Source organism: Bactrocera neohumeralis, chromosome 6 (genome assembly GCF_024586455.1).
Source record: "Bactrocera neohumeralis isolate Rockhampton chromosome 6, APGP_CSIRO_Bneo_wtdbg2-racon-allhic-juicebox.fasta_v2, whole genome shotgun sequence".
Taxonomy (NCBI): Eukaryota; Metazoa; Arthropoda; class Insecta; order Diptera; family Tephritidae; genus Bactrocera; species Bactrocera neohumeralis.
In genome coordinates this window covers 73,567,576-73,587,249 of record NC_065923.1, presented here as the reverse complement: position 1 = coordinate 73,587,249, position 19,674 = coordinate 73,567,576, and the positions used below count along the sequence as shown (strand labels likewise).

The 19,674-nt window shown below is 30.1% G+C and overlaps 1 long non-coding RNA gene and 1 other non-coding gene across 2 annotated transcripts; one reads left to right on the top strand and one right to left on the bottom strand.

Moving 5' to 3' along the window:
- Window positions 1-1,117: 1,117 nt before the first annotated feature.
- LOC126763827 (U5 spliceosomal RNA) lies at window positions 1,118-1,234 on the bottom strand. Its single transcript, XR_007667684.1, has one exon. It is a non-coding gene; the product is annotated as a U5 spliceosomal RNA (small nuclear RNA).
- Window positions 1,235-9,822: 8,588 nt separating this feature from the next.
- Window positions 9,823-10,564, top strand: LOC126761862 (uncharacterized). The gene is made up of 2 exons (XR_007667398.1): window positions 9,823-9,985; window positions 10,068-10,564. It is a non-coding gene; the product is annotated as an uncharacterized LOC126761862 (long non-coding RNA).
- Window positions 10,565-19,674: the final 9,110 nt, after the last annotated feature.

Genomic DNA, 19,674 nt, shown 5'->3' with positions numbered 1-19,674 from the left:
AATTTCTTGAATTATAGGAATGTTTAAAGAAACAATCTAAAAATGTTTTCTTATATACAAGGATTTGAGTTGGATCGGCCAGTATATATGGTAGCTGTATGCTATAGTGGTCCGATAACGACGATTTCGATAAATGAGCAGCTTCTTCACACGAATATGGCATTTGCAAAATTTCAGCTCGATAACTCAAAAACTGAGGGAATATATACAGACGGACAGAGGGTCGTGAACGCATTGACCACAAACCAGGAGGATCCAGGACGGCCTTAAACATCAACATTATGAATCAATACGTCAATGAAATAAAGGAATTGATGCTTGAGAATCAACGATTAACAATCAGAGTCCTTACTGACATCATTGGAATATCGAAAGAATCAGTGAAAACCAATTTGAAAGACCATTTGGGGCTAAGAAAAGTGAAAGCACGATTGGTTTCAAAATCACTAAATTTTTTCGAAAAACAACGTCGCGTTAACGTCTGTGAAACAATGCTTTCCGACTATCAGGATGTCATGTATATTATTGTATCTATGCTGACGACCCGGAAACAGACGATCAATCGCCGAATATCGTGGCAAAGGTGAGCCGAAGCCTAAAAAACCACCAAGCAGATCAAAAACTAACTTTTTATTGATTATCGAGGTGTGGTGTCATCAACAAGGAATACTATTTTTGAGTTATGCGTCGTCTTTGCGAAGCTACTCGTAAAAAGAGGCCGCAACCACTACGGAAATTGACCTTAACAACTGTTTGGAGAATTGGAAAAAACATTGGCTCAAGTGTATTGGGGCCAAAGGGATTACACTTTGAGGGGGATGACATAGATTGGGAAGAATATTTTAAGAATTTTAAAATTATGAACAAAGTCGACTATTTTTTGCTCATAGTAGTAACACTATACTCCATATTACCAAAAAGTCTTTTAAAGCTGTACATATTTACAACAATAGATGGTGGGTAAACACTGAAAAAATTTTAATTTCATGAAGAGCATAATTATTTTACCATATAATCATCAATCATAGTCTTAAAATCATTATTGGTTTCTTCGTAGAAATTATTTACCTCGGTCAACTGTACTAAATTGCAATGCATTAATTAGCGGCTCGCTACCAAATATGGTTGCAAACCTTACAAAAATTCTTATAGACTCATTAATGTGCTCCTCTCCACGGAAATCTTTAGTAAAAGGCGAAAGATTTATTCGACAACTGAAGAGAAGCCAGAGTAATTAGAAGATTGCAGCAATAAAGTATTTCTTTTCTACTATTTATAAACCATTTGCGAAGTATAACACAAAATGCAAGTTAACGAAATCGCATCCTTTTCAAGCGCAGCAGCAAAAGGGGCTGCATTAATTGGCAGGTATGCAGAGGTACGCACATTCGTTTATATGTAGTCGAATATAGAAAAAATATTTGTATTAAAGTTTGTGTCATTGGAAAATAAGTGTTACCATATGTCGTAATACCAAGTGATAACGAGACAATAATCAACATACTTGTAAATACAAATTTACAACAAGCGAAACACAACAGATTTTTACTCAGGCGTGCTGTTTACACAAAGTGTACAAAAAAATCCTTGGGGAAAAATAAGCTAAAATAAAATTTCAAGTTCATTTAAATTAATAAATGCACGAACACACTTCTAGACGGGTTCTCTCTATCTACATAGCATCTGTCTGTTTGTGGGAGGCATAAGCTTTTGACATAAAAACCTACACGCATGCAATATCATCACATAAACACATATTAAATTATTTCGTTAAGTTCGTAGACCTTCTGAAACTTATGCTATAGCAAAAATGCGATTTTGAAATAAAAGTGTGTATATTTACATGTATAACGTAGACACCCTGTAGGAATTTAAAGTGGCTTAAGATAAAAAATAATTTAAACAAGTAAGGAAAGGCTAAGTTCGAGTGAAACTGAACAATTTACACTTTCGCTATTTGCAAATTAAGAAAGAGTCAAGCAGAAGTCAAAAAATTCAAATATTAGATGTATGGGGACTATGTGAAGCATTACTCTGATTTCAATTATTTTATGCAAGAAAATACAATGTTAATAGAGAGAGAATTTTTCATTGAGATTTCTTACATATTGACCAATAGATGCGGTATAAAGTCAACCGGAAGCTCAAAAATATTTGTGTTAGATAAGGGGGCTAGGGATTTTAGCTACTTTAATCACAAAAGCATGCTGTTATCACAAAAATATTCTCGGCAAATTTAAAAATATATTTCGTAGACTGACTTACTGGGTATGTGAGTATACTAAACTCTCTTTGAGCTCTTCAAAACTTCGATTTTTTCCTAATGGCCTAAATTTTCTTTGAAATATTCAAAATCCGTTTTTTTCTAGTGAGCATGTTATTATACTAAGTTTTTCTTTAAATATTCAAAACTTCGATTTTTTCCTACTGGGCATGTCAGTATACTAAATTTTCTTTGAGCTATTAAAATCCGACATTGCATATTGTAGATATTACTCACAGCGTCGATTGAGAAATCCACATAAAATCGTTTAGGTTTGCCAAATTTTACGAAATTTCGTAAACACTTTTCTCATTTACGGCTGCTTCGTCTTGCATTTCGAAATTGTATAAGAATACAAAACAAAATTCTTATTTTCGTTTATTTTACTATTTAAGCACATGCTACATGAATGTATTTCCACAATGAAGAGAGAGAATAAATTCAGCAAAATTTACTTTGAAAATATGCCTACTCTTTGGTATTGAACTTTTTTTTAACTTTTTATTTGTATTATTTGTTCTACGAAAATTTTGTTTAGTTAATATATCAAAGATATTTCTATGACTGTGTCATCCTAATTTGTTGGTTTGTGCTTGGTAAGATATTTTTGTGAATATGACTTTACGATTTGTCTAATTTTAGCAGCTAATTTGAGATTTTTTCAAAATTCCAAGTCGTAAAATTTTCAAAAATTCCTAAATTTCTTTTAATAACTTTTGGTTGACATTTGTTAATTAAGAAAGTGGACAATAAATGAAATAAAAACGAGAATTTCGATGATTAATTTAATTGTTATGTTTGAGAGAAAAAATTTATGGAAAAATTAGAAAATGGTATGTGTTTATGAAATGAGAAAATGGGCGGATAAAGGTTAATTTGAATTTAGTCGGGTACTGGAACTTATGACTTTTTCAATAGGTTATTTAATAGGTTATTTCGTTAAAAGGTTATTTAAAAAAAATTTTAAGTTTAAATTTAAGCCACGATTTTAATAATTTTTTTAAGTGTTTTATTTTTGTAAAAGGCAAAAACTAATATTACTTAAGTAAGAGAATAACTCAGCTGAGTTCATATACGCGTAAGATCTCTAACGAGTGGAAGAATTGCTAGTGATTTACATTTCGCCTTGATAGTCACGTCTCTGACCTCGAAAATTGCATTAATCGCAATGTCAATTAAACGGTTAACTGTTTATGCCGCTAACAGTACTTCAGAGCGCAGTGAAGAGCGTAAACTACGACTATAGCGGAAATTTTTGTGTATGCCGTCACACTGTGAGGCCATCGAGTACTTAACTGTATGAAGGGTAGTAAAATATAAACAATGATAGGAAAGAGATAAGTGAGCTAATTACAATGCTATGGAAGTAAAGGAGATGACAAATTGATGACAACAAATATTAGTAGGAAAAATAATGAGAAATTCAAAAAAAAAAAAAAAAAACATTTATAAAAGTCAAATGTCATCAAGGGTATACGATACGCCTTTTCAAAGGCATGAGTCAATTATTACTTATATTTGCATTGAGACACTGGCTGCTTGATAATCAAAAGCGTTGACAAATTGAGAATGACATTCATGACAGATCAGACAGCTTACACAGCTCTGTGACAAGCAAACATTGCATTACACATAAGTATGTACATATATACATAAATGTATATGTAAATATATGATCATACATCGATGTACTCTCTTACATGCAAATGTTGTATAATGAGCGCTACACTCCACTTGCATTTTATATTTTAGCAGCATTTCTCTTACACAGTCATAAATATATTTTGAATTTAGCGTTTCTGACAAATTTAGAAAATTTATGAATAACCGTATTTAATGTACCGCAAAAGTATGTAACGCCGAATTGGTGTTTAAGTGGCAATAAAAACTGGCAGCCATGATATGTGCTGTGATTTACACTGTGAAAAAAGTATGCATAATTAGACAAAATTGGCTTAGAAAGTTAACATTTTTTTTTGTTAATTAAAAAAAAATTGCAAATATTTTGAGGTTAGAATGAATATGTTAAATTAGACGCTGAGTTCGAAATTCTTCTTTTTTTATCAATTTGTTGTTGTTGTACTGTGCAGAGATTTACACTGTGAATAAACCAGTGACGTCAATTGTTAAGGGTAAAAGTGGTTAAAAACAATTAAATAAAATTTGTAAAAATTAAAAAAATAAAAATTAAAAACTTTTAGGTTAGAATGAACATGTGAAATTAGACGCTGAGTTCGAAATTCTTCTCTTTTATCAACTTGTCGTTGTTGAATTTGAAAATTTAGATAAAACTTACACTTACCAAGCTTTTAAGGTTAGAGTGATCAAGTGAAGTTGGTACCTGAGTTCGGAATTCTCCTTTTTTCTATCAAGTTGTTGTTGTTGTACTGTGCAGAGATTTACACTGTGAAGAAAGTATACATAATTAACCAGTGACGTCAATTGTCAAGCGTAAAATTTATTTAAAAAATTTAAAAAATAATTCGAAAAATTTTAAGGTTAGAATGAACATGTGAAATAAGTCGCTAAGTTCAAAATTCACCAAAGATGTTTCTACCATGATGTTGTTACTGTATTTCAAAATATTAAAAAAAAAACTTATAAAGGTACATATTAAGGTTATAATGAGATGGCCATTGCCCGCTGAGTTCGAAATTGTGCTGAAACTTACACTGTAAAAAAGTAAGTATAATTAGAAATTGATGACAATTCTTTAAATAAAAAAGAAACAATAAGCATGTATGTTTTAATTCTTAAGAATAAAATGTAAACAAAAATGGCAATACAATTTACAAAGCTTTTGAGGTTAGAATCGGAAAACAAAGTAAAATTGATCGCTGTGTTCGAAAACCTTGGTTTTTTTTACCAAGCTGTTGTTGTTAGATTGTGTAGAGATTTACATTGTAAAAAAATCTATTATTCAATTCTGAAAGGCAAAATTCATTAAAAAATTAAAAAAAAAATTAATTAAGTTTTTGAGGTTAAAATTGTAAACCAATATAAAGTTAGTCGCTGTGTTCGAAATCATTCGTTTTTTTATCAAGCTGTTTTTTTTTTTTGTATTTAGAAATCAAAAACAAAGAACTTAAAAAGGTTTTAAGGTTAAAATTTTATCTCCTACATACATGCTCTTGGTCGCTGAGTTGGCTATTTCATGTTTTTCTATCAAACTATTTTCAGATATTGACAAATGTTTGCTAATGGAAACAATAAAAATAACCGTTGACCGGGAAAAAAGTAACGATTAAGATCAAAGAACTTTACGAGCTTTAAGGTTAGAATTATATGCCTAACATTTCCTTGGTCGCTGAGTTAGATATTTCCCGCTCTTCTATTAACTTGTTTTCATATATGGACAAATATCCATTTTGTTAACGGAAACACTAAAAATAACGTTTGTCCGGGGATGACTAAGGTCATTTCCTAATTTTTGCTGAAATATTAATTATTTAATTAACAGGATATATTAAGTTTGCCACGATTTTGTAAGACTCCAAGGAAACGTTGGATAAGCCAAAAGGTCTCGCTTCTTTTCATCTTAAGAAGCTGCTCATGTGTCGGAACTGCCATATATGTATGTATATCGGATATACAAAATTCCCGATGAAATACATGTTCTTGTAGAATTTTTTTTTTTATTTCACAAGATATCTTTACGAAATTTCATCTGAACTATTATCCAAGTCAACGCTATAATATCTGATAAAATTTTTTTGATTGGATTACTATAGCATATAGCTGCCATACAAACTGAACGGTCAAAATGTAGTCTTGGTATGAAAAACTTTTTTATTTGACAAGATATTTTTACTAAATTTGGCATGAATTATTTTTTTAGCCAGTGGTATATTCTCCGAGAAAAATTTTCAGATCGGTTCACTATAGCATATTGCTGCCATACAAATTGCACGATCGGAATCAAATGCTTGTATAGAAAACTTTTGTATTTGACGAGATATCTTCACGAGAATTGACATGGATTATTATCCAAAGCAAAGTTACAATTTCCGAAGAAATTCTTTATAACGGATTACTATAGCATATAGCTGCCATACAAACTGAACGATCAAAATGTAGTCTTGGTATGAAAAACTTTTTTATTTGACAAGATATTTTTACTAAATTTGGCATGAATTATTTTTTTAGACAGTGGTATATTCTCCGAGAAAATTTTTCAGATCGGTTCCCTATAGCATACGGCAGCCATACAAACTGAACGATCAAAATGTAGTTTTGGTATGAAAAACTTTTTTAGTTGACATGTCATAGTTGCCATTACAAAATTTTGAAAAACAAAATATTTTGTATATAATGTGTACAAAATTAATAATCAAAATCTAACTCTTTATAGAACCTTTTGTATTAATTAAGGGTATTTTGGCATCGCTGATACCGAATTTAACGTTTTTCCTTGTTTAACCTTAAATTTTAATTATTTATACAAATAATTATTTATATTATAAAATAATTTTACTTGACTAAAAAATATTATTTTTAATAATAATACATATTAATTCAGATATTAATTTTACCAACCTCAGCAATCAACAAATTTTAATAACTTTTCTTCACTGTAAACTGAACTGCTCCCTACTGTAATTTAGTGAAACAATTTCGCATAAATTTAAATACAGGAAATTACTTTGTCGACGGTAATATATAAATAACTGCATATGTATGTCGAAGGCGAGCAAATAAACATTTCGCCCACAACAATGCGAAAAATGCGAGAAATGTCCTATTTTGCAATAGTTATACACTTATGTACTAAATCAAAGGCACATTTCAGCATACACAAATGCAAATGCACACTAGTATGTATGTAGATATGTGTGCGTGTATGTATGTTTGTTGATGTAATATATTGCCAATTTCGGCAGCAAAGCCAAAGACCACAACACAGCAGAGTCCAGCCACCTATCCAGCGAAATTATAAACATACTCGGCTATATAAGTTTCCACTAGTGCAGTGGCTGCATTCACAAGCACTCACACCCCCACCCCACCCAAACACATGTGTGCATAAGTATATTTATTTCTAAACAATGTTGCGAATTATTTAGCGCACTTCTCAGTTGGCTTTATCTACAATGCATCTGGTTGTGTGTGCCTTTCGCGCTTTTAATTTTCGCTGTTGCATGCCACCGCAACAAGTTAATTGTGCCAAATTGTTGTCGACACATGCGGCTGTGCGGAAGTGCGGTGCCTGCAAAGTAAGAATGCAGCAACTTCACACACACAAATATTTTTAGATGAAGCGCTGTGTCTGCTGAGGAAGCAGCTCCATTCTGCACGCTTTCCTCATTGCATTTTTTCTGCTCTCCGCTTTCTAACACAGCCACTTTCAACAATGTATTCTTAGCCCACTCAAGTGAGCGAAATATTTCGTAATCTAATTGTTTTTTTTTTTTTAAATCACAACGTCAGTTTGCGGTATTTAGAACAGGTGGCATTAAAATAAATACTACACTGCAACTCAAGGTGGGAGGCGGCAGGTTGGTGCGGCAAACTTTGCAAAAATCTGAAAATTCTATGCAATTCAATTCGCATGCACAAGTTTTCGTGCTTAACGGTACGGTATTTATTGTTGCAGTGGAAATATTGCGATTGTAAGAATGCCTTTTGTTTATTGGCTGTACGATTTCCGCATTCTAAGTGCCAGAACTCATTATAAATATTGATTTTTGCTTAATTAGGCAAAATTTTTAATGCTTGAGTTTATAGGAAAGAATTTAAGACGCACAGGCAGCAGTGTTGAAAGGTGAATTTTCTTAATAAATAGTGCCATACAAGCGTGATAGTGGACGGTGCCTTGAAAGGCCTCGGTTACATGTGAATCTTGGGAGCGTTTTTAGCACACATATGGTTTAAGAAAGCTATAATATATGATTTTCAAAGTCGACATTAACGAGAGCGCAGTAAATCACTCAAGGTGGGCTGTGAGATCAAAACTAAACTCACGCGAGTCGTCCATTGAGCTTCGTGAACTTCGATAATATCAAAAAAGAGACGAAAATTTGGTTAGAAATTTGTGAAAACAAGAAAAAACGCTAACTTCGGTTGCACCTAAGCTATAATACCCTTCACAAATACCAAAGATGCCATTCTTGATGGGTCAATTACATGTATGACAGCTATACGTTAAAGTGGTCTCATCTAAACAATTTCTTCACAGCTTATAACGTTGCTTTGGATAATAATTCGTGTGAAATTTCATAAAGATATCCCAACAAATAAAAATCTTTGCCATACAAGAACTTGACTTTGATCGGTCAGTTTCTATTGAAGTGTGCCTATAGTGGTCCGATCTAAAAAATTTCTTCCGATATTAACACACTGAGAAAATAATCCATCCTAAATTTCTTGAAGATACCTTGAAAAATAAAATGTTTTTTCAAACAAGAGATGGATTTTAATTGGTCAGTTTGCTCTAAGTTTGTTCTAAGTAAGCAACTCTATGAGTATAAGTTGAAAGTTGTTAAATGCCTTAAGTTGTTTGCCAAAAATTGAAAACAAACTTTCACTGAAAAGCTTGCAATTGTGAAAGCTCTGGAACATCTACGATGAAAATAGGAATGGAAGGAAAACAATCTTTCTAACTTTCACTTATGGAAGCTCTAGCATGCCAACTATGAAGATGTAAAGGAAGACAAAACGTTCACTGAAAAGCTTGCAATTGTGAAAGCTCTATAACACCGACTATGAAAACAAAAAGGAAAACAAAACGTTCACTGAAAAGCTCGCAATCGTGAAAGCTCTGGAACACCTACGATGATAATAGGAGTAGAAGATAAACAAAACTTTCTATAAAAAGCTCTGACATACTGACTATGAAAATTAAAATTCACTGAAGAGTTCACAACTGTGAATACTCTAGCAAACTGACTATGAAAATGATAAGAAAAGAAAAATTTCACTGAAAATCTCGCCATTGTGAAGGTTTGAAAAACCGACTATGAAAATGAACAGACAAAAGAAATTCTCTGAAAAGAATTCGCAATTCCGAAAGCTCTGGAAAACATATGACGATAATGGGAATAGGAGGAAAAAAACTTTCACTGTAAAGCTCGTAATTGTGAAAGCTCTGGAACACCCACTAAGAAAAAGCCACAAAGTCGAATAATTAAATTAGGAATTCTAGATAATTTTTACATATTACAATTGAGTTAGAGTTTGGAAAAGTGAGTTTTTATTTAAAGAAAAATATTATACGAAATTTCTTAACTATTTTAATTTACGATTGAGATATGGTACATGTCAACCACTTAAATAATTTCAGGAATTTGTACGGACAAGCTTAAAAATTTTCAAGTCCAAAAAATAAATTTTGAATGCTAAAGCCATATAAAGAAAATAATCATTTTTTATGGAAATACATTGGTTTGAAAGATTAGCACACAGCTAGTAAATAGAGTACGAAATCTTCGTAAAACCGTCATAATCTACACGTAATCACAGAAATTATAGAACACTTTTCAACTACATAATCTGTGTAGGCATGAAATATTTATTATAGAAAGTAGTCACATGTAAAATCATTTAATTTTTTGTAGTTTTTTCAGCTTGACGAATTCATAATTACAGCAATTTTGCAAAAAATGGCAGCGAATACCTCACCAACAACGAGCGGATGTATTGAACAAAATTCATGTGGCTTAATTGCCATTGCAACGCCCGCAAATCCTTTAAACTCAACTCTAGCCGTTCCTAATCCTACGCAAGGTGTTGCGGCATGTTGCCGAGTATCGGGATACAAATGCGGCACTTGACCTTTATCATTTTTTTTTTATTTTTTCAATTTCAGATTTTGGATTTATAAGTGGTGCAACAGACAACAGCTGAAGCGTAATTTTGGTAAAGCGGAAAAAGCGATTAAGCGGAAAGGTGCGAAAGGAAGAGCAGTGAAAAGTGAATGGCAAGCAACAGCTGGCAAGTCAATATAAAAAAAAAAACACAAAAAGGCATATAAAATCAGAGGTGTCTTGCTGCGTTGCAGGTTGCATGCGTTTGTTTGGTGGCATCCACGGCAAGTAACAAGCACAACTGTACCGCTACATGGCATCCTGTCAACATATACAATCACGCTTGGCAGCAAGGATCAACAGATGGGTGCCATAACAAGAAGGAGCTGGCTAAAAGCGTGCAGTGCGGCGCATTGTGAGAGCAAAAACAAACGGCGAACGCAGAAAATATTTACGTTGACTTTTTGCGTGTGGCCTTTTTAGTGAACAACTCTATTTAAAAAGTGCGCATACAATGGATGGAAAATATAAAAACCCATAAATTATAGAATGTAAGAAAGACTAGGCTTTGTTTTAGGATTTTGGCAATTGAATTTCATGAATGGTGGCATGGCTGCAGATTTCTTCAAAATACAGGACCTCACGCCGGTATTGTTTATATATTTTGCAAATCACGCTCTTGACAAGCATACTATTCTTTACTAAAGTCAAATGAGCATCATACACAACTCAATCTTGTCCAGGAACCACAAAAGTTATTTCGCAAAAAGAAAAAAAAATTAACTAAAAGTGGCCACCGGCAAATGAGCTGCAGTAAAAAAGAACTTGTCTTATGTCAAATTTGTTTTTTAGGGACCACCTAGGTTTCAGCAACTGTTTTATGGATTTTTTTTTTGTTCTTATTATAAATTCTGTGGAACTCGAATTCCAAAGCCTCATGGGATCAGTTGTTTAATTCTTTCACAATAACGTCTTGCCTTTTGTGTTTCACATATAAATCAATAGTTAACAATGCTAGCTAAAATAGAGTTGTATAAATATTTTGTTTGTTTATGTCAACTAGAAATGGCGCTTATTTGTTTCAATTGAATCTCTATGATATGTTGGTATGAGAATTCAACAATGGTTTGAACAAAATTTTAGTTGGAAGACTTGTTGCAAAAAGTGTGCCTAAGGTAATTTGACAATGTTTTGAAAAAGTAATCCTAACAACAGAACAATAAGTCTACCAAATACACCCAGTACACAGAATGAGACAAACTTGACTGAAATGCACTCTTCGTGGCTTAAAATTTCTGATTCTATATTCAAGTATTTAGTAAGTACATTAACTCATATCCTCCTTATTATAAAACTTCGAGATATTTGGACAAATAAAATAGTTTTCTATACAAGACCATGTATTCGATCGTTCAGTTTGTATGTCAGCTACACGATATAGTAGTCCGAATTGAACAATTTCTTCGGAGATCGTAGCAATGCCTTGGATAATAGTCGTTGCCAAATTTTGTGAAGATATATTGTTAAAGAAAAAAAGTTGTCCTTACAAGGACTCGATCAGTTTGTCTGGTAGCTATACACTATAGTGGTCCGATATGAACAATTTTTGCGGAGATTGTACAGTTGCTTCGGATACTGATATAATATACTATATAATATATAACTAATATACCATATGCCAAATTTCCTCACGTCAACTCATAAAATGAAAAAGCTGTCCATAAAGTTATTTGATTCCGATTCTTCGGTTTGTATGGCCTGATAGCGCGGTTTTGACAAATGAGCAGCTTTTTTTAAATGAAAAGGATGTGTGCAAATCTCAATCGAAATCTCAAAAACTGAGCGTATATACAGATTTGTTATGCTTATCACTAAGTAATTTCATTTGATGACAACAGCTGTCTTATTGCATTTTCCCGCAGCCAACTTCACGCTTAAACGTTTTATCGTTATGTATTTAAACAGCTGATATAGTAGGACTTGTTTGTAAAAACTTTACATAAACTTTTTGGAATAGCTTTCGTTTGGTGCGCTATGGTTTGTGATGATGCGTTCGGAGAGCATATGTCGACCGAATCTCTATGCCAAAATTGACAAAAATTCCCTCCGGCAATTTCCATCTCGACGATACACCACGTCCTGGAAGGAGTCTTGAAGTCGATGTGGATAAAATAAAGACGTTGGTCAATGCAAATCGCTGAGTAAAAACTCAAAAATTTGATGAAAGCTTAAATTTGTCTAACTCGTACATTCACAAACGTCTAGGATTATTTTCAAAGCCTGCCATATGCGTTTCGCATGTTCTTACAGAACGAAATTTGCTTCTTCGCTTTAATTGCTGTGATTTACTTATCAAAAAATCATGTTCTAAGGAGAACGAACCAGCTCAAACCTCATTGAAGATTGATAGGCACCAAAACAAGTTCATTTTATCTGTTTGATGGAATGTATCGCTTATTTTGATTTGTTTTTCGAAACAATACCACAATTAATTCTGAAGTGTATTGTGATCAGCTGAACAAATTGAGTGATGCACTCAAACAGAAGAGGCCAGAATTGATCAATAGAAGAGGTGTAGTGTTCCACCAGGTTAATGCGAAACCTCATACAAGTTTGATGACACACCAAAAGCTTTTACAACTTGAATAGAATAGGATGACCACACCCACCATATTATTCAGACTTGGAACCTTCGGATTAGTATTTGTTTCGGTCTCTGGATTGTTTGGATAGGAGAAGCTTCATCTCAAACCAGGACGGCAAAAACCACCAGCTTCAGCATAAAACATTTTATGAGCGTGGAATCAATCACTTACCCAAAAGATGCCAAAAGGTATTGAATCAAAGTGGATAACATTTAATTTCATAGAACGTTTTACACCACAAAAAATCATGTTTAAATTGCAAAGCTATTAAAACGAAATTAGTGAATGACTCAATAAAATATAAAAAACTTTCGACTTAATGAGACCCAGTGTCATTTTCTACAGCTTATTTTGTCAAACAATGATGGTTTTTAAATGACAATAATCTGAAGAATCATTTTTTTGTTATAGAATGTTTACTTTGGAATTCGATTCTTAAAACATGCAAACTGATATGTCGATCAATATACTATAGCTTAGTAAATTTATAAAGGAACTCACACCTTAGTTAGCACCCATAATACCTTTGTAATTGCTTCACCTCACCAGCAAAGCAGATTCAGCTAGATAAGGTACTAAGCTACACCTACTTAATTGACAAGCCTAAGTAGATTGAAGCTATAGACATGAATATAGTTTACACTGTCCGTTGCTCATTGTTTTTATCTACAAAATCAGCGCACTAAGCGCTGTGACAACAAATTTATCTTTTAAGTAGAAGCTGCTTAATATTAGTTGCATTATGCCAGCGAAAAAATCTCTTACAAGGATTCATCTTAAGAGATTAGGCAGGCGTCTTGGCACTGTACGGCAAAGCGGATTTTCTGCAAGGCAAACGTGACTAGATCTTGCAAGCAAACGGATAAGCTAGCATAGTTGCAGGCAAAGCTTGGACTAAAGTAATTACGACAAGGCTCTGGCAAATATTTGGGTAAATACTCCTGTATTGTGTATTTTGCTAGGATTTACGAAGTGCCGAGACTAAACCTAGTGCAGATAGAGTCGTTTAGGTAAGGAAAAAAGGTCGGTGACTAAATCAAATCGGCGATTAGCTAAAATATGCGTTAGACAGCGAGGATTGCTTTTAGCACCGCCATATGTGTGAAGGCACGCATGTGTTCGTTTGTATGTTTAGGCATTTTCGAGCCTGGGAAAATTCGCTATACGCATGCTTAATTAGTTGTGTGGCAAGGGAACGCTGTTCAACAGGTAAATAACAATCACTAGCATTACTATTTACCCAAGTAGCGAAAATTTAGTATTTTAAATACGATACACGCATTTTTCGCTGCGGCAAAGCACGTACATACATATATGAGTAAGGACCTCTGTATCTAAGCATGTTTGAATGAGTATCTGCTATCTGTATTTAGTACTTTCTAAGCCAGAGGACATTCGACCTACCGCATTGATTAAATTGTTACGCCAATAGACCGCTTTGTCGAGGTAAAAGTAGAGTGAAAGAAAATAACAATTTAAGCATGCATTTTCTTTGTTTTCGCTATTTTGTACGCTTGTACTAAGGAAATTTTACTAAGTAAACAGTCCCACAGCGTGGAAAATGTACGAAAATAAAGACTAGATAGAAATGTAACCTTTCATGGTGAAAGATTTAGTTGTCGCTTTGCTGTAAACCATAAATAAATAATGTCCTTTAGCTTAACCCGCATAAGTGTTAAATCTGTGCACAGCGTTTATGGCAACGCTTTGAGATGAAGGCATTAACAATGAGCTGTACAGCGTTGCCAATTTTCTACTTCTTTTAGTCAAAGTCGTTAAGTAAAATTGTGCCGTTCATCTTAAAGCACAAACACAAATATGTCAAGGCCATATTTTGGCTACTAGTCGTCCTTGAACTAACGTCCGTCAACTTATGTTAATTGCTGATCTCGAAACATTTTCATTAACATCCCAACAAATGCATTAGCTATGGTTATTTTACCCAAACAACGCTACACATACAAGTATATGAGTATATATAGTATACAATATGTTTATTTTTATGGTTCATACCTTTATTATGTCTGTGAGTTGTAATTGATAGTTGGCACCAATGCTGATACCGTCACGCTTACTGACATCCTGTTGACATTCGTCGCAACTTTATTGATGCATCAGTCGTGGAAAGCCAGGGGCTACCTTAAATGAGCACGTACTTGAGAGAAGATATTATACATACATATGTACATATATGAGAAAATTATACTAAATTCTTAGAAAAAAAGTGTTTTATATTTATATATTTTTATTGTTGTATGTGTATAAGTTACTTAAGCTTAATGGCTAGTTCCTCGCACTTTCTTTTCTTGGAAGGGCGATAAATTTTCTATTTCTAAACAATTCAAGGCAAACATTATCTCTAGAACCTGAGATGTTCGAACAGGTAGAAAGAAAGAAATGTCAGAGATCCTACAAAATATACACAATAATTCTGCTATGAGCAAAAAATAGTAAGAATTTGTTCATAATTTTAAAATTCTTAATTTATTCTTCAAAATCTATGTTGTACCCCTCAAATTAATCTCCGTTGACCCATTACACTTGCGTCAACGGGTTTTCCAATACTTATAATAATATAATAAGACTCAAATGTAGAGCAAACATAGCGATATAGAAGCGACGCCGAATCTATGAGTTATATTATATTCAGGTTGTTTTGCTTAAATAAAAATTATACCATGATCTGATAGAATTACCCAAATACTGGACTAAAAAAATTAATCTCAATTATTTTTTAAATTAATTAAATTCAAAAAAATTGAATTTAAAATACCGAATTAAAAAATTAATAATCCGAAATACGGGGTTAAAATTAAAAAATAATAATTTTTGTAATTAAAATTTTGTAAAATAATAATTTTTTATTAATTTTAACTAAAAATAATTTTAGTTTCTAATTACATTTTTTAAATTCCGATTCAATTAAAAATTAATTAATTGAAAATAATAATTCAAATTAAAATTAAATTGGATTAAAAAATTAATCTCAATTATTTTTTAATTAATTAAATTCAAAGAAAATTTTATTTAAAATACCGAATTACAAAATTAATAATCCGAAATACGGGGTTAAATTAAAAAAAAAATAATTTTTGTAATTAAAATTTTGTAAAATAATAATTTTGATTAAATAATTTTAACTAAAAATAATTTTAGTTTCTAATTACATTTTTTTTAAATTCCGATTCAATTAAAAATTAATTAATTAAAAAATAATAATTCAAATTAAAATTAAATTGGATTAAAAAATTAATCTCAATTATTTTTTAATTAATTAAATTCAAAGAAAATTTTATTTAAAATACCGAATTAAAAAAATTAATAATCCGAAATACGGGGTTAAAATTAAAAAATAATAATTTTTGTAATTAAAATTTTGTAAAATAATAATTTTGATTAATTAATTTTAACTAAAAATAATTTTAGTTTCTAATTACATTTTTTTAAATTCCGATTTAATTAAAATATAATAATTCAAATTAAATAAAATTAATTAATTAAATCTAATTGATTTTTTTAGTGTAAATTATTTTTTTAAGTAGTTAATTTCAATTCTGTAGTTAATTGATTTTAATTTAAAATTAATTAAATTTTTTTAATTAATTAATTGTTATTTTTATGTAATCTACAAAAACAGAAAATTTCAAGGAATTTAAAGTTTTTTTTTACTAATTTGAAGATTAAAAGCATATATTTTCATATAAGTATTTTCATAAGAATCAGTATAAACCAAAAACTGCTTTGGTATCTCAACATTCCCACACTTATCGACTCGCCAAAAACCTTGAAATATTTCTAAAAACCTAATGCCACCTTTTAACAACACCCCCACTGGGTTCTACGTATGCCGGTTGTTAGACTTAATTTGGCGTAAAAATTTGCACTTCCGAAAATTGCATTTGTTTCTAACGAAAGGCGGAAGGACATCCCGCTTTGCGTTACCCATTCAAGAAGGACATGCAGCATACTTCAAAGGTGAATCATGCACAAAGGAATTCTCTAATAATAAGTAAAGCAATGACATCCAATACCTTTCTGCTATAATTGTGCGAGATTCCTTTATGATACAATTATTTCAAATGTACAAAGAATTTAGGCTGCGCTGACCCAGTGAGTATCTTCACATATACATAAGTACTATGTATAGATCTAGATATATATTTATTTGTATGTTTGCCACATTGTTTTGTCATTAATTTTGTAATGCGATTAATAAGGGGCACACACATTTTTTTCTTGTTTCCAACATTATATAATACTGATAAAAGGCAATTGACGCTGCAAGATAACACAAATGATATTGTAAATGCTCCTTCCTTTCCTTGTTTGTGTGTGCTTTATTGTTGCATTAGCAATGCTGCCGCCACTGTAACGAGCCGACGATATTTTGTTTGCCATATAAACAAATGATACCGGAAATGTATGGACTAGGCCACTAAAAGTGCTCCTGCTGAGTACATAGTTGTTGTTATTGCTACTTGTTATCGGAAGGTATAAAATGCTTCAATTAGCACAGATGGGAAATATTGTGGCTACTTTTCGATATAGAAGTATATGTATCTATGTATATAATTAGGATTTTGGAGAATTCTAAATTTAGAGACATCATATTCGAAAGCAGGAAAACCACGAATCGCATACTTATGCATCTACATATATGTATATGTACATACATATGTATATATATCAAGGTTGCAAATAATGCAATAAAAATAACTGAATTAACATTATTGATTTATTTTTTTATTTCTTAATCCAAAACCGGATAGAAAGAAATTTTATGCAAAATACAAGATTAAAAAAAATTTAATACCAAATACGGGGTTTAAATATAAGAAAAAAAATTTTTAATTTATTAATTATGTTTAATTAAAAATTATATTTTTAAATTTTTTAATTTTAATTAAAAATTATTTTTTTAATGTATTAATTTTAATTAACTAATTATGTATAATTAATTGTTTTTTTAATTTTTTAATTTTAATTAAACAATATTTACTTTTTTTTAAATTCCAATTCAATTAAAAATTAAATAATTTAAAAAAATTATTTCAATTAATGAAAAAAATACCGGATAGAAAATATTTAATTAAAATTTTTTAATTAAAAATATAAAAAATAATTTTTGAATTCATTAATTTTAAATAATTTAAAGTTTTTTATTAAGTAATTTTAACCAAAAAATTATTTTAGTGTTTTAATTCCAATTCAATTAAAAATATATTAATTTACAAATAAATAATAATTCCAATTAATAATTAATTAATTTAAATTAATAGATTTTTTTATATTTTAATCCCAAATAGCGGATTAAAAAATTTGATCCCATCTATTTTTTTTAATAATTAATTTAAATTTTTTAATTAATAAATTTTTATTTTTTTTTACTCCAAGTATCTATAATAAAAATCATTCAAAAATACGGTATCAAAATTAAAAAAAAAATAGTTTTGAATTGTTATTATTTAATTTTAACTAAAAAATAATATAATTAAAAACATTTCTTTATTATTTTAAATTCTAATTCAATTAAAAATGATTAATTTAAAAAAACTAATTCCAATAAATTATTAATTAATTAAAATTAATTGATTTTTTAAATTTTTCCCCAAACACCGAAGTAAAATTTAATCCAAATTATTATTTTTTCATAATTAATTTCAGTCTTATAATTAATTAATTTTAAATTTATTTAAATTTTTTAATTAATTGATTGTAACTAAATTTAATTTTGCATTTTTTAATTAATTAAATTTTATATTTTTTGAACTGCAAACATCAGCTAGAAATAAAATATTAATACCAAATACCGGACTAAAATAAAATTAATCAAAAGCACGGTAATAAAATAAAAAAAATACATTTTAAATTATTTAATAGTAGTTTTATTTAAAAAATATTTCTTTATTTTTTTAAATTCAATTGTAAATAATTTATTAAAAAATAATTCCAATTAATTATTAATTAATTAAACTTAATTGTTTCTTATTTTCTTAATTTTTAATCGCAAGTACTGGACTAAAAAGAAATTTTAGTTAATAAATTTTTATTTTTTATAATCCAAATATCGGTTAGATAAAAATTGTAATCTCAAATAGCGGATTGAAATAAAATTAATCAAATATACGGCATTTAAATTGAAAAAATGAATTAATTGAAATTTTTTAATTATTATTCTTTAATTAAATTTAGTTTTAATTAAAAATGAGTTTTGTTTTTATTTTTTAATCCCAATTCAATATAATAAGTAATTTGAAAAATTAAATTAATTAAAAAATTTTAAAAATTAATTCCAATCCTGGATATTAAAAAAATTTAACCTAATCATGTAGATAATTAAGAATTAAAAAAAAATTAATTATTTTAAAATTGAAATTCTTCCGCGTTTGTGTACTTTGTGTTCTACTGTTTTAAGCTAGAACTTTTTTTCATTTTTTAATTTCAAATCCAATAAAGAAGAAGAAGAATCCTAAGTTTTTGAACTATAAAATTCGTAAGGCTGATCTATAAAAGTAAGCAAAAAATATGTGATACAAATATTATCCGTATTATTAAATCACACAACAAATTCGCACAAATTTGATGAACTTCCTTAAAGTATGCAAAATTTTTACTAACAATTTAGTAACACTTGAAATTCTTAAAATAGCTCCCTATCTTCGCGATTCACAACCACAAAGGAAACAGCAAAGCCAATAACCACTTACATATATTTCAATTTATTGCATATTTACACCAGTAGATGGCGCAGTAGTACATGTTCTGCCACGTGCAGGCAATGCTTCCGTCAAATAAGAAATTATTAAAGGTTTTCCAATTTATATTTTTTAGTCTAAAAAAATTAAATTAATTATTATTAAAATTATTATTATAAAATGAAATTCGACAATTTACAATTTTTACTTAAATAACTTCGCTCCGAATTTTTATTGGATTTTCAATATATCAATTATTAAATTAATTTCAATTTATAAATTTAATGCACAGCTGTAAATTTTGTATTAATAAATGAAAAAACTCTGTC